The sequence below is a fragment of the Cornus florida genome, unplaced genomic scaffold (genome assembly GCF_030987335.1).
Source record: "Cornus florida cultivar Cherokee Brave unplaced genomic scaffold, ASM3098733v1 CherokeeBrave_3.0.0_Hap2_Chr09, whole genome shotgun sequence".
NCBI classification, from domain to species: Eukaryota; Viridiplantae; Streptophyta; class Magnoliopsida; order Cornales; family Cornaceae; genus Cornus; species Cornus florida.
The window spans coordinates 74,773,781-74,787,157 of NW_026775579.1; the positions used below are offsets into that span (position 1 = coordinate 74,773,781).

Here is a 13,377-nt window from a genome sequence, read left to right on the forward strand (position 1 = left end):
GCTTATAAAACACACCACGGTGAACCCTTTTATGAATCTTGTCATCTATCTAAAAAATAAGAGTGGAGAAGTAAGATATTTGTTTTTATACCGCCCTCGTGTATCCTATATCGTTAACAGTTCATTTGTGTGTGATAATAATTGATTCAATTGTTATTTTTAGTATTTGTCATACTATTAATGTTTTTAATACATTTATTGTCATTGGTTTTCGAATTAACCTGGAATCTTAGCTTTAAACGTGTTCAGATATCTTATGGACGCATGCTAATGCTCCCCAAGAATCAGCATTTTCCAGGAAGACACTACCAACGTTGTTCGTGGCTAATAAGGCAAGGTAACATGATTTGCAAGCTAGCAAAATATTTAAAATTTCCTTAATTCTACTTCTTGAGGACTTACATTGCCTTGGAAGGAATGTTAGGAAATTCAAATCATTCAAGTTTTTCTTTAAAGATAATTTGATTACTTCACTACACTAGGAATCTGTTTCTTGTTCTGTACTGATTTATACAAACTGATATACTTTGATCAGTCATAGACTCATGGGTTGAAATTAGTTTGGAATTGCCATAAGAAATGTTGAATATATTGATGCATTTAAGAGTAAAATAGTAAACCATTTATTCTAAACTCTATTGGACCTAGTGGTCCAGGAGTGAAAGCAACTAAAAAAGAGAACATAAAGAAAGAAAAAGAATGATTTCATGATATTTTTAACCCGGGCTAGATATCACTAGCAAAACACAAATTTAGCTACTAGATATCTTTAAAAGTTTTAATACGAAATTCGTACAAACCCTTCAAAATTAAACAGTGAACAAAGGTGATAGTCAATCATTGTAGTTATTCAAAACCAAAAGAAACTGGTCTGACAATCCTCCTTAAACTTCTATTATTGTTCGGAAAAGAAAATAGAAACTTCATTACCTTGGAATTTGACTATAAGAAACATTTCCTATCATCAACTTTCTTCTTCAACTGCATCAATTGTGTAAGAGGAGGACCTTTCACTCACCAAGTCGTAGCTATCCAGGCTATTCTGTTGAATCAATGGCAGCTCTTGTATCCTTGTCAATTGGTCCAATTCTGCTGCCACTTCTTTCATACTTGGCCTTTTCTTCGCATTCAATTTTAGGCATCTCTTGGCAAGGGTAGCAACAACATGAATCTCCTCATCTTGGCTTTCATTGACAACTTGTGTGTCTAAACTTCAAACGGACTATTTTGTTTCAATGATGATCGAAAATGAAGTGCAAGACCTTCTTCATAAGATCCATCAGAGGAGATAGCTTTTTTTCCTGTTAGAAGTTCGGCAAGAACTACACCGAAGGCATAAACATCACTTCTATCAGTAAGCTGCCCTGATCGGAAGTACTCGGGATCAAAGTAACCAAATGTGCCCCTGACCAAAGTCGTCCAATGAGTCTTGTTAAGGGGTACTGACCTTGAAATTCCAAAGTCGGACACCACAGCCCTGTAATTGTTGTCCAATAGTATATTGCTAGACTTTATATCTCTATGAATGATAGGTGTAGAAGCACATGAGTGCAAATAGGCAAGTGCTCGAACAATTTCCCCTGCAACTCTTAAACGATTATTCCAAGCCATCGAAACATAGCCCTCATCATGAAGATGGTCGGAGAAGGTGCCATTTGAGACATATTCATACACTAGTATTGAAACTTCAGTTTCTAAGCAGCAACCTAACAATTTCACAATGTTTCTATGATTTATATGAGAAATGATAAGAACTTCATTAATGAATTGACCAACTTGATTTTCATCAACTATGTTAGATTTCTTTACAGCCACTATGCTTCCATCTGATAACATCCCTTTGTAAACTGTACCAAGTCCACCCTTACCAAGGATTCGACTTTCGTTGAATTTATCTGTGGCTTTCTCTAACTCTTTTGCTATGAAGAGTTTTGTTTTCACCCCACTTTCTGTACTTGAAGAGAGTTGTTGTTCTACTAGCAAACCTCCATTCCTCTTAAAGAACTTCTGTTTGATTTTGTTTTTCCGTCTCTTCTCAAATTTACGGTTCAACCATAAACCAATAGCAATAAAGAGTAGAATGCCAATAGCAATTCCAATGCCTGCAAGTGCAGAAAAGGTAAGAATAATTTCATGGGGAGGAGGGTTAAAAGGGAATTTCAGAAGATTGTACCTAAAGAAATAATGAGTTGTAATGATCGTCTCCCTTGTATGCATGCAGTTCCATTTCCATCAATGTTGTGGGAACTGGGTGGGCAAACACATGAGTAACTACCTTCTGTGCTTTTGCATAGGGCACCAATTGGGCAAATATCCTTTTTCTGACCTTTGCACTCGTCAATATCTTTTGAGTCCAAAAGAAACAAAACAATTGCACATTGAGTATGTATAAGTTCTTCAAATTTGAATATTTATGGATCATAAATGATATAACAAAAGTGTTCTCAAAGATTATGTCTATTTAGTTTGTTACATAAATCACTATGAAATAAGGCTACACTAACATGAATTGGAAAGCATTTTAAATCAGGAAGCGCACCTTTTAATAGTGTAGTCTAATGATTCTAATGGGGGTGCTCTAAGAGCTCAACACCGCTCATAAAATAACAAAATTTTCTTATACTTTTAAAATTATGCATAAAACTCTAATAGAATTAAGGGCTAATATCAGTTTAATAAAATAATAATATACTATTAAGGGCATTATTGTCATTTTTGTAATAATTGACTGTTCATTACGGAAAGGGCGTAACGTAATAGTATTTCCTAGTTTAGGAGCTGGTTTGATAATTGAGGGGGGTTATATGACCTTTTTGAAAATAAAAGATGAGTTTTATGATTTTAGTCCTAAAATTAAAGAGCTCCTTAACTAAAAAAGTTATCGAGTTGTCCTCATATCCGTGATCAACCCGTTAATTTGGTTATGAAATGAAAAATTTTATTAATATTAAATTAAAATGGTAACAGTAAAAGTAATGAACCACATGCAGATGCCTCGATAACACAGTAAATTAGTGCCTCTAGTAATTTTTGAAGTGTCAGATATCTACATGTACTAATCTAATTTATAATACTTCTTACCTTGTAAAATAAAAAAATAAAAAAAGTAACGAACCACGTAACCAACCTAACAGTCAAAGTAATCAAACTATAAAATAGACAACCATATGGAATATTGCACCACCAATAATTCATCAGATGCTTTTCTGCACCATCAGATGCAACCTAATAGTCAAAGTCAAAGTCACGTCACTTTACACAAACTTAACCTAACGATTTCATAGAATTAAGTAATACTTTTCCTATTAAAAGATAAAGTTGAATAGACCTTTGATGAAATAAAATAGCAACAGATTTATACAACTACATACATATAAGCAGAATGTTATCATCAAAAATAAAGTGATAGCCATTACTGACAGCAGATATTGATTCCAATTTATTGGTGATTACTCATGTTATTTAATCCTATGAAACTTAAGAGTTTTAATGATGAGAAATGAGACTTGTAAGTTTGTTTGTAGAGAATATAACCCTCTCCCGATACATTGTAAGAACAACTCTCAAACAGTGTAATACACTCTAAATACTCTGTACCTTGGCAACCATTTGAAACATACGTACCTTGGCAACCATTTGAAAGGTAGGGGTTTGTTTGGCTGTTTTTTTTTTAGGGGCATGCCAGAGTCTTTTGACCCAAGAGGTTGGATAGCCAAACTATCCTTGGTGCTGACCGAATCTAAAATCGGCCCTTAGTGAATCAGACGACTGCTGGAAGGCAAGGATAACCCCTTCCTTCAGGTTCTTCAACGCTTCAATAAAGAGGACTTTCAACACTATAAGTAAAATGGATGAATGGAGTAAAACAAATTACACGAGCATTTATCTATTCTAAGAGACTTAGAAAATAAAAGTAGAAGGGACTGATGCCAAGCGTCGACTTTTATTTCATAAGTAAAATTCTTATTCAGAGTACAAGAAGGGGAATTCTAACACTAGAGGCAACTCCTATGAACAGAAGTAAAATACAATTAAAGAACTGAAATTGCAGAGAATGAAAAACATTTATAAAGAAAATGCGTTGTGTTGGTCGGGGACCTTTTGCACAGACTCCTCATGTCCCTATTTATAGAGAAACCTTATAGCAACAGTTTTCTTTTTAAATTCAAATATCATTTGAATTATAAAAACTACCCTTGTCTTAATCTTATCCACCATCATTTGAATTATAAAAACTACCATTGTCTTAATCTTATCCACCTTTTGCCTTTTGTCTTAAATTTATCCAAATAAACCGTATTTGTGGAATAAAATTGACATAGGCAATTTATTGACTTTAGACTGCAATTTTATATAGGAGTCCTATTTAATAACACGGTACATATCTTCTCCTCCAATCAAACAACACCATGTGTCTAAATTAAAAATTTTATTTTTATGGTGCAAACAATGCCCCCCCCCCCCCCCCCCAGCTCTTTGAAATAAGGGCAGACCGAAATTTTAAAGAGTTGAATTGATGGATCACAATTTAAATTAGCCACTCTTATTTGGCCCTTTGCATAACTAACCAGTCCCTATATCTTCTGACAATTCTTCGATTGCTTTCGATTAGCACCTTATTGCTATCAGCCCCTTTTTTATTTCGATTATAAGCAATCTTTCAACCACATCCTAACTACGGCACATTCACCATACAATCATTTTGAGCACTTAATTGATTGAGGTGCTGATCAAACCTTACCACCAACGTGACAAGTAAGTGGTCTAGGTGCAGGATTGAATTAGGTCTAGGTGCAGGCTGATTGTGTTTAGCCCCTGGGTAATTTACAATCTCAGCACTAAATTGTTGACATTTACAACCAAAATGTACATATTTGGCTATCAATCAACAACTCATAATTTAAATCGGTCACAATAACCGATTCTTCTTTGGTACCCCAAGTGGTTGAACAACTTAATGGGTCCTCCCGAATCGAACTGAAATTCTTTCGGCCTCTTGGGATTTCTTAAGGCCGAACGAGTTGCCCCCCAAGGCCAAGTAAGCCTTGGTTCAAAATTATATTACTTTTTAGCCTTTTTTTGGGTCCTTATGGTTATTGAATTCAACACCTGAACATCATTAACCCTTTTCAGAGGCTTTTTCAATGCTTGACATATGTAATGCTTTATTTTTATCAATTCTGCAGCGTTAACTTTAATGCCACTTTCAGCCTTTGTCAAATGATTCTCATAAGTAGGATCTTTGACATAATTTTTATTCGATGCCTCTGTCACATGAATTTCATAGTTTGGGTCCCTATAATAGGTACCCCTAAAGGCATTCCTTTTATCTTGTTCTTTTTTCAGAACCTTTTTATATCTTGTAGCACTAGAGGCTAGTTGGAACAAATCCTGAAATTGCATTCCCTCAAATTTCCTTCGTAATTCAAAGTCTAAACCATTCAAGGCTAGACTCACATATTCTGTTTCTGGAAGGGCTACTTGGCATTTATTTCTCGCACTTTTTAACCTACCAATAAAGGCTTCAGCCGTCTCTCCAAGCATTTGGGACAGCCTAGATAAGTCAGGCATCGATACCTTTGGTTCGGTCTTATAAAATTGGGTATGAAACATTTCTTCCAATTGTTGCCAAGTATAGACCGAATTTGCCGGTAAACTTATATACCAAGAAAATGCGGTCCCTTTAAGGGAATTAGCAAATAGCCTTAATTTAAAAAATTCATTTACTCCAGCCTCACCACATTGAATGGTAAACCGACCAATATGTTCAATGGTCGAAGTGGAGTCTTCTCCCGAAAAGGTAACGAAATTGGGAACTTTATAGCCTCTTGGAAACTCATATCGGTCTATATAACCCGGATATGGCTTCCTATATGTAGGGCGACCAACTCTTCTTAGGGATGGTCCATAAGTTTTTTGAATTAAATTAGCCAATTGATCTCAATCAACCATAAGGGGTTGATGGTTTGGCTGTTGTGTTTGAGGCTAAGGCACATACGATACCTGAGGCTGAGGCACATTCGGCACCTAAGGTTGAGGCACATTCGGCGCCTAAGGTTGAGGCACATATGACGCCTGAGGTTGAGGCGCTGAAAAATTAAAACTAGTATTAAAATTATCTCGCCCCTCTTGGGGCTGACGTACATGCGGTTGGTATTGATAAATCGGATTAAGTGGTGGCCAATTCACATTCTGATTGGCCCCTCTGATTAGTTGGTACTCCGCTAGTGTCTGATGTTGCGACTGATTAGCCTGCGATTGATTAGCCAGGGGTGGATGCTATCCATGCAATGGCTACAGAAGGGGTTGAAACCCTTGCCGCTGTTGTTGGTAGTAATTCTGTTGAACCCCAACAGGCACTCGAACTTGTTGTTGTGTATGCAACAAAGTATTTGTAATATACGATTGTGCCATAAGGTGTTGATCAAACCTTGTTGATAAGATGGTCAAGGAATTACTTAAATTAGCCAATGTATTATAGATTGGCTCTAATGCTCCATGAAAGGTACGGCTAGAAATTTTCATCCGTTGCACTAAATTATTAATATTCTCAGCCAACATCTGATTACTTGGCTATTGATTTACTTCGATTTCAGCCTCTTATTCCTAATGTTGAGGCTGTTTCTCAGGAAAATTTTACAACTGAGACCGAGTAAATGGCATAGATTTAGACACTTTCGGAGTCCCACCGGGCGTGCCAAATTGTTTGGCTATTTTTTATTAGGGGCGTGCCAGAGTTTTTGGACCCAAGGGGTTCGATAGCCAAACTATCCTTAGTGCTGACCGAATCTGAAATCGGCCCTTAATGAATCAAGCGACTGCTGGAAGGCAAGGATGACCCCTTCCTTCAGGTTCTTCAACGCCTCAATAAAGAGGACTTTCAGCATTATAAGTAGAATGGATGAAGGGAGTAAAACAAATGATACGAGCATTCATCTATTCTAAGAGACTTGAAAAATAAAAGTAGAGGGGACTGATGCCAAGCGTCGACTTTTATTTCATAAGTAAAATTCTTATACAGAGTACAAGAAGTGGAATTCTAACACTAGAGGCTACTCCTATGAACAGAAGTAAAATACAATTAAAGAACTGAAATTGTAGAGAATGAAAAACATCGATAAAGAAAATGCGTTGTGTTGGTCGGGGACCTTTTGCACGAACTCCTCCTGTTTCTATTTATAGAGAAACCTTGTAGCAGCAGTTTTCTTTTTAAATTCAAATATCATTTGAATTATAAAAACTACCCTTGTCTTAATCTTATCCACCATCATTTGAATTATAAAAACTACCCTTGTCTTAATCTTATCCACCTTTTGCCTTTTGTCTTAAATTTATCCAAATAAATTGTATTTGTGGAATAAAATTGACATAGGCAATTTATTGACTTTAGACTCTAATTTTATATAGGAGTCCTATTTAATAACACGGTACATATCTTCTCCTCCAATCAAACAACACCATGTGTCTAAATTAAAAATTTTATTTTTATAGTGCAAACAGGGTTTCGTTGATAACCTTGAGAACAGTTGCTGAGATACCCAAAACATTAGTGGAACTATAGCATATGCTATTTTGCCCACATACATAGCTGCTCAAATTCATTCTGGCTTCTTCACACGTCTCACCGCTTATAGCCCAATCAAGCACAACCGGCATTGGGGCAAATCCGCTCACGGTCATATTTTTTAAAAGTTCATCTGGGAATAATGTGTGACTGCCCTCTTCAGCAAGAAACGCGATGCCACAGGGATTAAAGAAGATAACATGTGCGTAGTTATTATAAGTGCTCACTGTCAACTGAAGTTCATTTACTCCTTCACGAATTGATGTTTGGCAACAACCTATACCGGAGCACGAACCAGCGACTACATCATAAAAATCATCACACATTGACATGTAACCACTTATGTACCTAGATCCCGTGTATTGCTCTACATATGCATTGTTGAATATTGTGGCTTAAATTGAGGTCACCTATTACATCATCATCTTGTCCTTCAAGTGTAACGACCCACTCCACCACATGGTATGATATTGTCCGCTTTGGGCCTGAGCCCGCAGGGTTTTGCTCTTGGGCTTCACCCCAAAAGGCCTCATACCAATTAGAGATAACACACTTACATATAAACACTTCACCTTTCCCTCTCTCAGGCGATGTGGGACTTGTACACCCGTAGCTTGCCAGTGTGGTAGCCTGTTAGTGTCTCTCGTACCCGCCCACGGCACACCCACCCACAAGGTCACCATAATCCACCTCCCTTTGATACCCGACGTCCCTGTCAGCACACTTCCAGCTGGGTCAGGCTCTGATACCATTTGTAACAACCCACTCCACCACATGGTATGATATTATTCGCTTTGGGCCTGAGCCCGCACGGTTTTACTCTTGAGCTTCACCCCAAAAGGTCTCATACCAATTGGAGATGACACACTTACATATAAGCACTTCACCTTTCCCTCTCCCAGGCGATGTGGGACTTGTGCACCCATAACTCGCCAGTGTGGTAGCCTGTCAGTGTCTCTCACACCCGCCCACGACACTCCCGTCCACAAGGTCATCACATCAAGTATGTGTGATCATCAAGTATATTGGTGTGCACAACAAGTTCTTTTGACAAATGGTAAAACTTCCAAAGAAAGTTTTGAATATACATGGACACCAAATATTTTTGGGCTATATATATAGCCTTGCACATATTTGATCCAAGGCATCCAACATCATCAAAGTGAGTTTGAAATATCAGTTAGAGAGTGAGAGAATATGGGTGTATTTGAGTTTTGGGTGTGAGCCATTTTGCCTTATATCTCTTTATTTCCGTAGTGAAATATTGTTCTGTCTTCTCCCCGTGGATGTAGACATAGCTGAGCCACGTAAATCCTTATCTTGTTTGTGTGTGTGCCTATAATATTTTCTTGTCATTAATTTTTCTCTTTGTTCTCATATACTCCTATTCGACCCTTATTTCATAACAATTTAGTATTAGAGCTCGGGTTCGTGTATTGTGTACAGATATTGTTCACATGTATAGTACTATTCATTGTAACATTTCATACTTACGGTACTGTTCACAAATATGGTACTATTCACCGAGAAATATTTTGGGGAGTTTTTTTTTAGATGTCGACAAATATGAAATTGATAAATTTGATGGCAAGATTAGCTTAAGTCTTTGGCACATTAAGATGCAAGCCTCCTGACTCAGCAAGGTTTAAAGAAGGTGTTGTTCAGGAAGGACAAGTTGCCAACAACTATGTCCAATGAAGATAAGGATGAGGTCGATGAAAAAGTGCGCAGTGCGATTATTTTGAATTTGGCTAATGAGGTGTTGTGTGAAGTTATTGATGAAGACACAGCGACAAAGTTATGACTGAAATTGGAGAGTCTGTATATAACAAAGTGTCTCACCAACAGACTCTGCACCCTTCGTATGAAGGTATGCCTCTTAAGGAGCATATTGATAATTTCAATTATATTATTATGGATTTGAAAAATACTAATATTAAAATTAATGACGAGGATTAAACCCTTATTTTGTTGTGTTCTTTGCCTCTTTCCTATGAGCATTTTGTTACCACATTACTCTATGGAAAAGACACTATTAGCATGGAGGATATTAAATCCTTGTTGAACTCTCAGGAGTTAAGGAAAAAGGTGCCTGCAAATATTGGAGATGAGCAAGCCAAAGGTCTATTTGTAAGAAGCAAAAGTGAGACAAAGAGTTCTAGTAGTAGGGGCAAATCTAGATCTCATAAAAATGTGGAATGTTACTACTGTCACGAGATAGGGCACATCATTAAGCACTATCCCAAACTAAAGGAAGAAGAATGGGAATGGCAAAGAGAAGGTTCAAGAAGTAGCTTCTGTGACAATTGCTACAACGAGTGATTTAGAAAGTGACGAATATGTTCTCATGACAACCTTGTGTTCAGGTATGTCATTTAATAACAGTTGGATTCTTGATTCTAGTTGTTCCGTTCATATATGGTTTGATTTTGACGGGGGACAGGAAAGCTTTCAAAATTTTGGGAATTAGAATAGTCAAGATCAAAACGCACAATGGGTTGGTGAGAACATTATCAAATGTGCGACATGTACCGGATCTAAAGATGAATCTTGTTTCAGTAGGTGTGCTTGACTCTAAAGGTTACAAGGTTGTAACAGAGGGTGGATTAATGATGGTTGTGATGGATTCTCTTGTGGTGCTACAGGGCACTAAGGTGAAAATTTTATATCCTCTCCAGGGGAATACAATAATAGGTGAAGCTTCTACAAGGTCTTTTACAGTTAGCAGAAATCTACGTTCGGGTCTTGGCAAAAGAAGAGTTAGAAAGAGGAGTTACAATCGTAATTCTCAAAAGGGTTGTGAGGGGACTACACAACGTGGTGGAAGAATGAAATCTGTTTTCAGATGGTAACCAAAATTGCAGTAGTGAGGCAGACCTATGAGGACAGGTGTGATGTTGAATTGCAATAATCTTGGTGGCAATGAGATAGTCCATTCGAGTGTTATTAAGATGTATGGGAGACAAGTAGTTGGTCACAATAGAGATGCGACGAAAAGTCAAGGACGTCCTATTCTCTACAAGGGTGAGAAGATGACTTTTCATTACCAACAAGTGGTTAGTGAGCGGTTGGAGAAAGTTGCTTAAGGAGTTGTCAAACTTGGAGTTTCTAAGGGTGTTTTTGGTAAGCGCTTTGAGTTTGATAGAAATACCGGAGGTATGCTTGTGGTTGCGCAAGACATGCATGGGTTGAAAAATGAGAGCCTAAGGGTTAAGTTTGAGGATGACTCAAACTTAACTAAAATTCTTAATCAATTTGTTTTGTGGAGAAGACAGATTGTTTTGCAGAGATATAATGGCTCATTTGAATTTTCACCAAGGTAGAGATTTGTTGAATATTATGGCTCAAATTGAGGTCATCCATTACATCATCATCTTGTCTTTCAAGCATGTGTGATCAGCAAGTATATTGGTGTGTACAACAAATTCTTTTGATAGATGGTAAAGCTTCCAAAGAAAGTTTTGAATATACTTGGACACTAAGTATTTTTGGGCTATATAAATAGCCTTGCACATATTTGATCCAAGGCATCCAAGATCATCAAAGTAAGTTTGAAATATCAGTTGGAGAGTGAGAGTGTGGGCGTATTTGAGTTTTGGGTGTGAGCCACTTTGCCTTGTATCTCTTTATTTCTATAGTGAAATATTGTTTTGTCTTCTCCCCGTGGACGTAGGCATAGCCCGAACCACGTAAATCCTTATCTCGTTTGTATGTATGCCTATAATATTTTCTTATTATTAATTTTTCTCTTTATTCTCATAAACTCCTATTCGACCCTTATTTCATAACATGTATAAGTGTCACAGCCTACCACCGTGAACTTATTTTTGGTAGAGGAGTTGGGAAAATTTGGGAAAAGAGGTGAATTGTAGTAGTAAACCAATCACTGAATTTGTTGTAACAGGCATATGCCCCTAACCAAGTAGAGTTTCGCAACTCGCCGTCAAGTGATATGTGAAGGACAGTTGAGTTGGCTAAAAGATATGGCTTAGAGTCAATACATGTTATCAGGAAATTCTCATTTTGAATTTTCGACAACAGTCCAGGCTTGTGCCAAACGGGTATGGAATGGTAAGATTCCCACAATTTTGTGAGCAACCGGGCTTGGCGAGAGTTGCTGCATTTACTACTAACTCCTCCACCACCACCACCACCACCACCACCACCAATATATGTAGAAACCTCATGATTGCTTCTGATCTCTTAAGTGGAGGTTATTCTTTGTAGAGTATTTCCTTCTATAGTCTAATGTAAATATCTATAGGTGGTAATCAAACTTTGAAAACGGTTGGTATTTGGATAATTTCAGTAAAGATGGACACAAAACCGCGTAAGACTAGTTTTCTTCCGCCACCCCTTATGCATTGGCGTGTTCTTTCCAATTACAAGCCAGCAGCCCCACAAGATGAACTTTCTTAATTTCAATAAAAATCTTGCCCGGGGCATATACCCTGGCCTGGGGTGGACCGCTCATTACTATATATAGTAATTTTTAATTTTTATATATATATATATATATATATTAAATTTTCTATATAATGCCTCCTAAAATTTTTAATTTCTAATATATATCCCAGGGAAAAAAAAAAAAGGTTAACTTTCTCTTCTTCAATTAAATTCTAATTTTTTTTTCATTTCAAAATTCTCATTTTTCTTTCCTTTTTCTTCTCTTTTTTCCTAATTCTTAAAAAAAAAAATATTTGTACTTACCTATAGCATGTAATTTTTTCAATGAAAATATTACTAAAAAATATATTAATTCTTTATTTTTATTTTTTATTTTTTAAAACTCATTCATTTAGCATATTGTTTTGCATTGAATTTTTTTTTAAAAAAGAAAGGCGCATAAAGAGCTTCCTTATGTACATTATTGCTTATTTGTATCAATAAAATAAACACCATTCAGGAAAAAAAAAGAAAAGAAAAAAAGGCACCCTTGTAAAAAGTCGTATTTTATAAAGGGCTTCATTTTTCTGTCCTTAAAAAATACACAAAGTATAGCTTACATAAAACTTGATGGACTAAATAAAATTTTCTTTTTTTTACTTACCCAATTGAGATTGCATTTCTAATTTTTTTTTTTTTTATAAAAAAATTAACCTACCAATAATGTGACATATTTTCAACAATTAAAATTTTAATTTTTTTTCATATATTTATGTGAACTTTAAGGAATTAGCTTATGTGGGTAAGAACTTAATTCAACGCCTCTTAAAATATCAGGTGTAAGGTTTGAATACTTTTTAGGGCAAATAATTTCTTGAGGGACCATAGTATCACAGTTACATCTGAAGCACTTGTCAGTTGTGTGTTTTTCTATTCAATAACTCCTATAATAAAATAAACAAATGACTTAGTCAGACTGCTAAACCCATTGGCCAGTGGAATTAGGGTCTTCAAGACTTCACTCCAACCACACAAGTTGCATCCTAAATTGAGTTGGATAGCTCTTACAATTAATTAACCAATGGAGGCCAGAACCTTGGATAATTAAATGGCTTGACTAGTCCACCAGACTTCTGAACTGCGGGGCTTCAACGAAACACCACCCAGCCACTGAAAGTTGCGATGAGTTTCCTACTCAGATATTATTTTGAAAAACTCTATAATACTCACTATTTACAAAGTCGTTTCCTACTTAAATATTATTTTGAAAAATTCTGTAATACTCGACTAGCGATAATTACTCACAAAGTCGCAGGCTATTCGAAGGCGGATGTGGAACCTAACATAACCTCTGAGAACTATCGGAATAGTCGGGTGATGTAACAGAATTCAATCTATTATTTTTAATTATCACATTAGATATATTA

At 36.4% G+C, this 13,377-nt stretch overlaps 1 pseudogene; it reads right to left on the bottom strand.

Annotated features, from left to right (window-relative positions):
* Positions 1-726: 726 nt before the first annotated feature.
* LOC132272880 (wall-associated receptor kinase 2-like) lies at positions 727-8,316 on the bottom strand (annotated as a pseudogene).
* Positions 8,317-13,377: the final 5,061 nt, after the last annotated feature.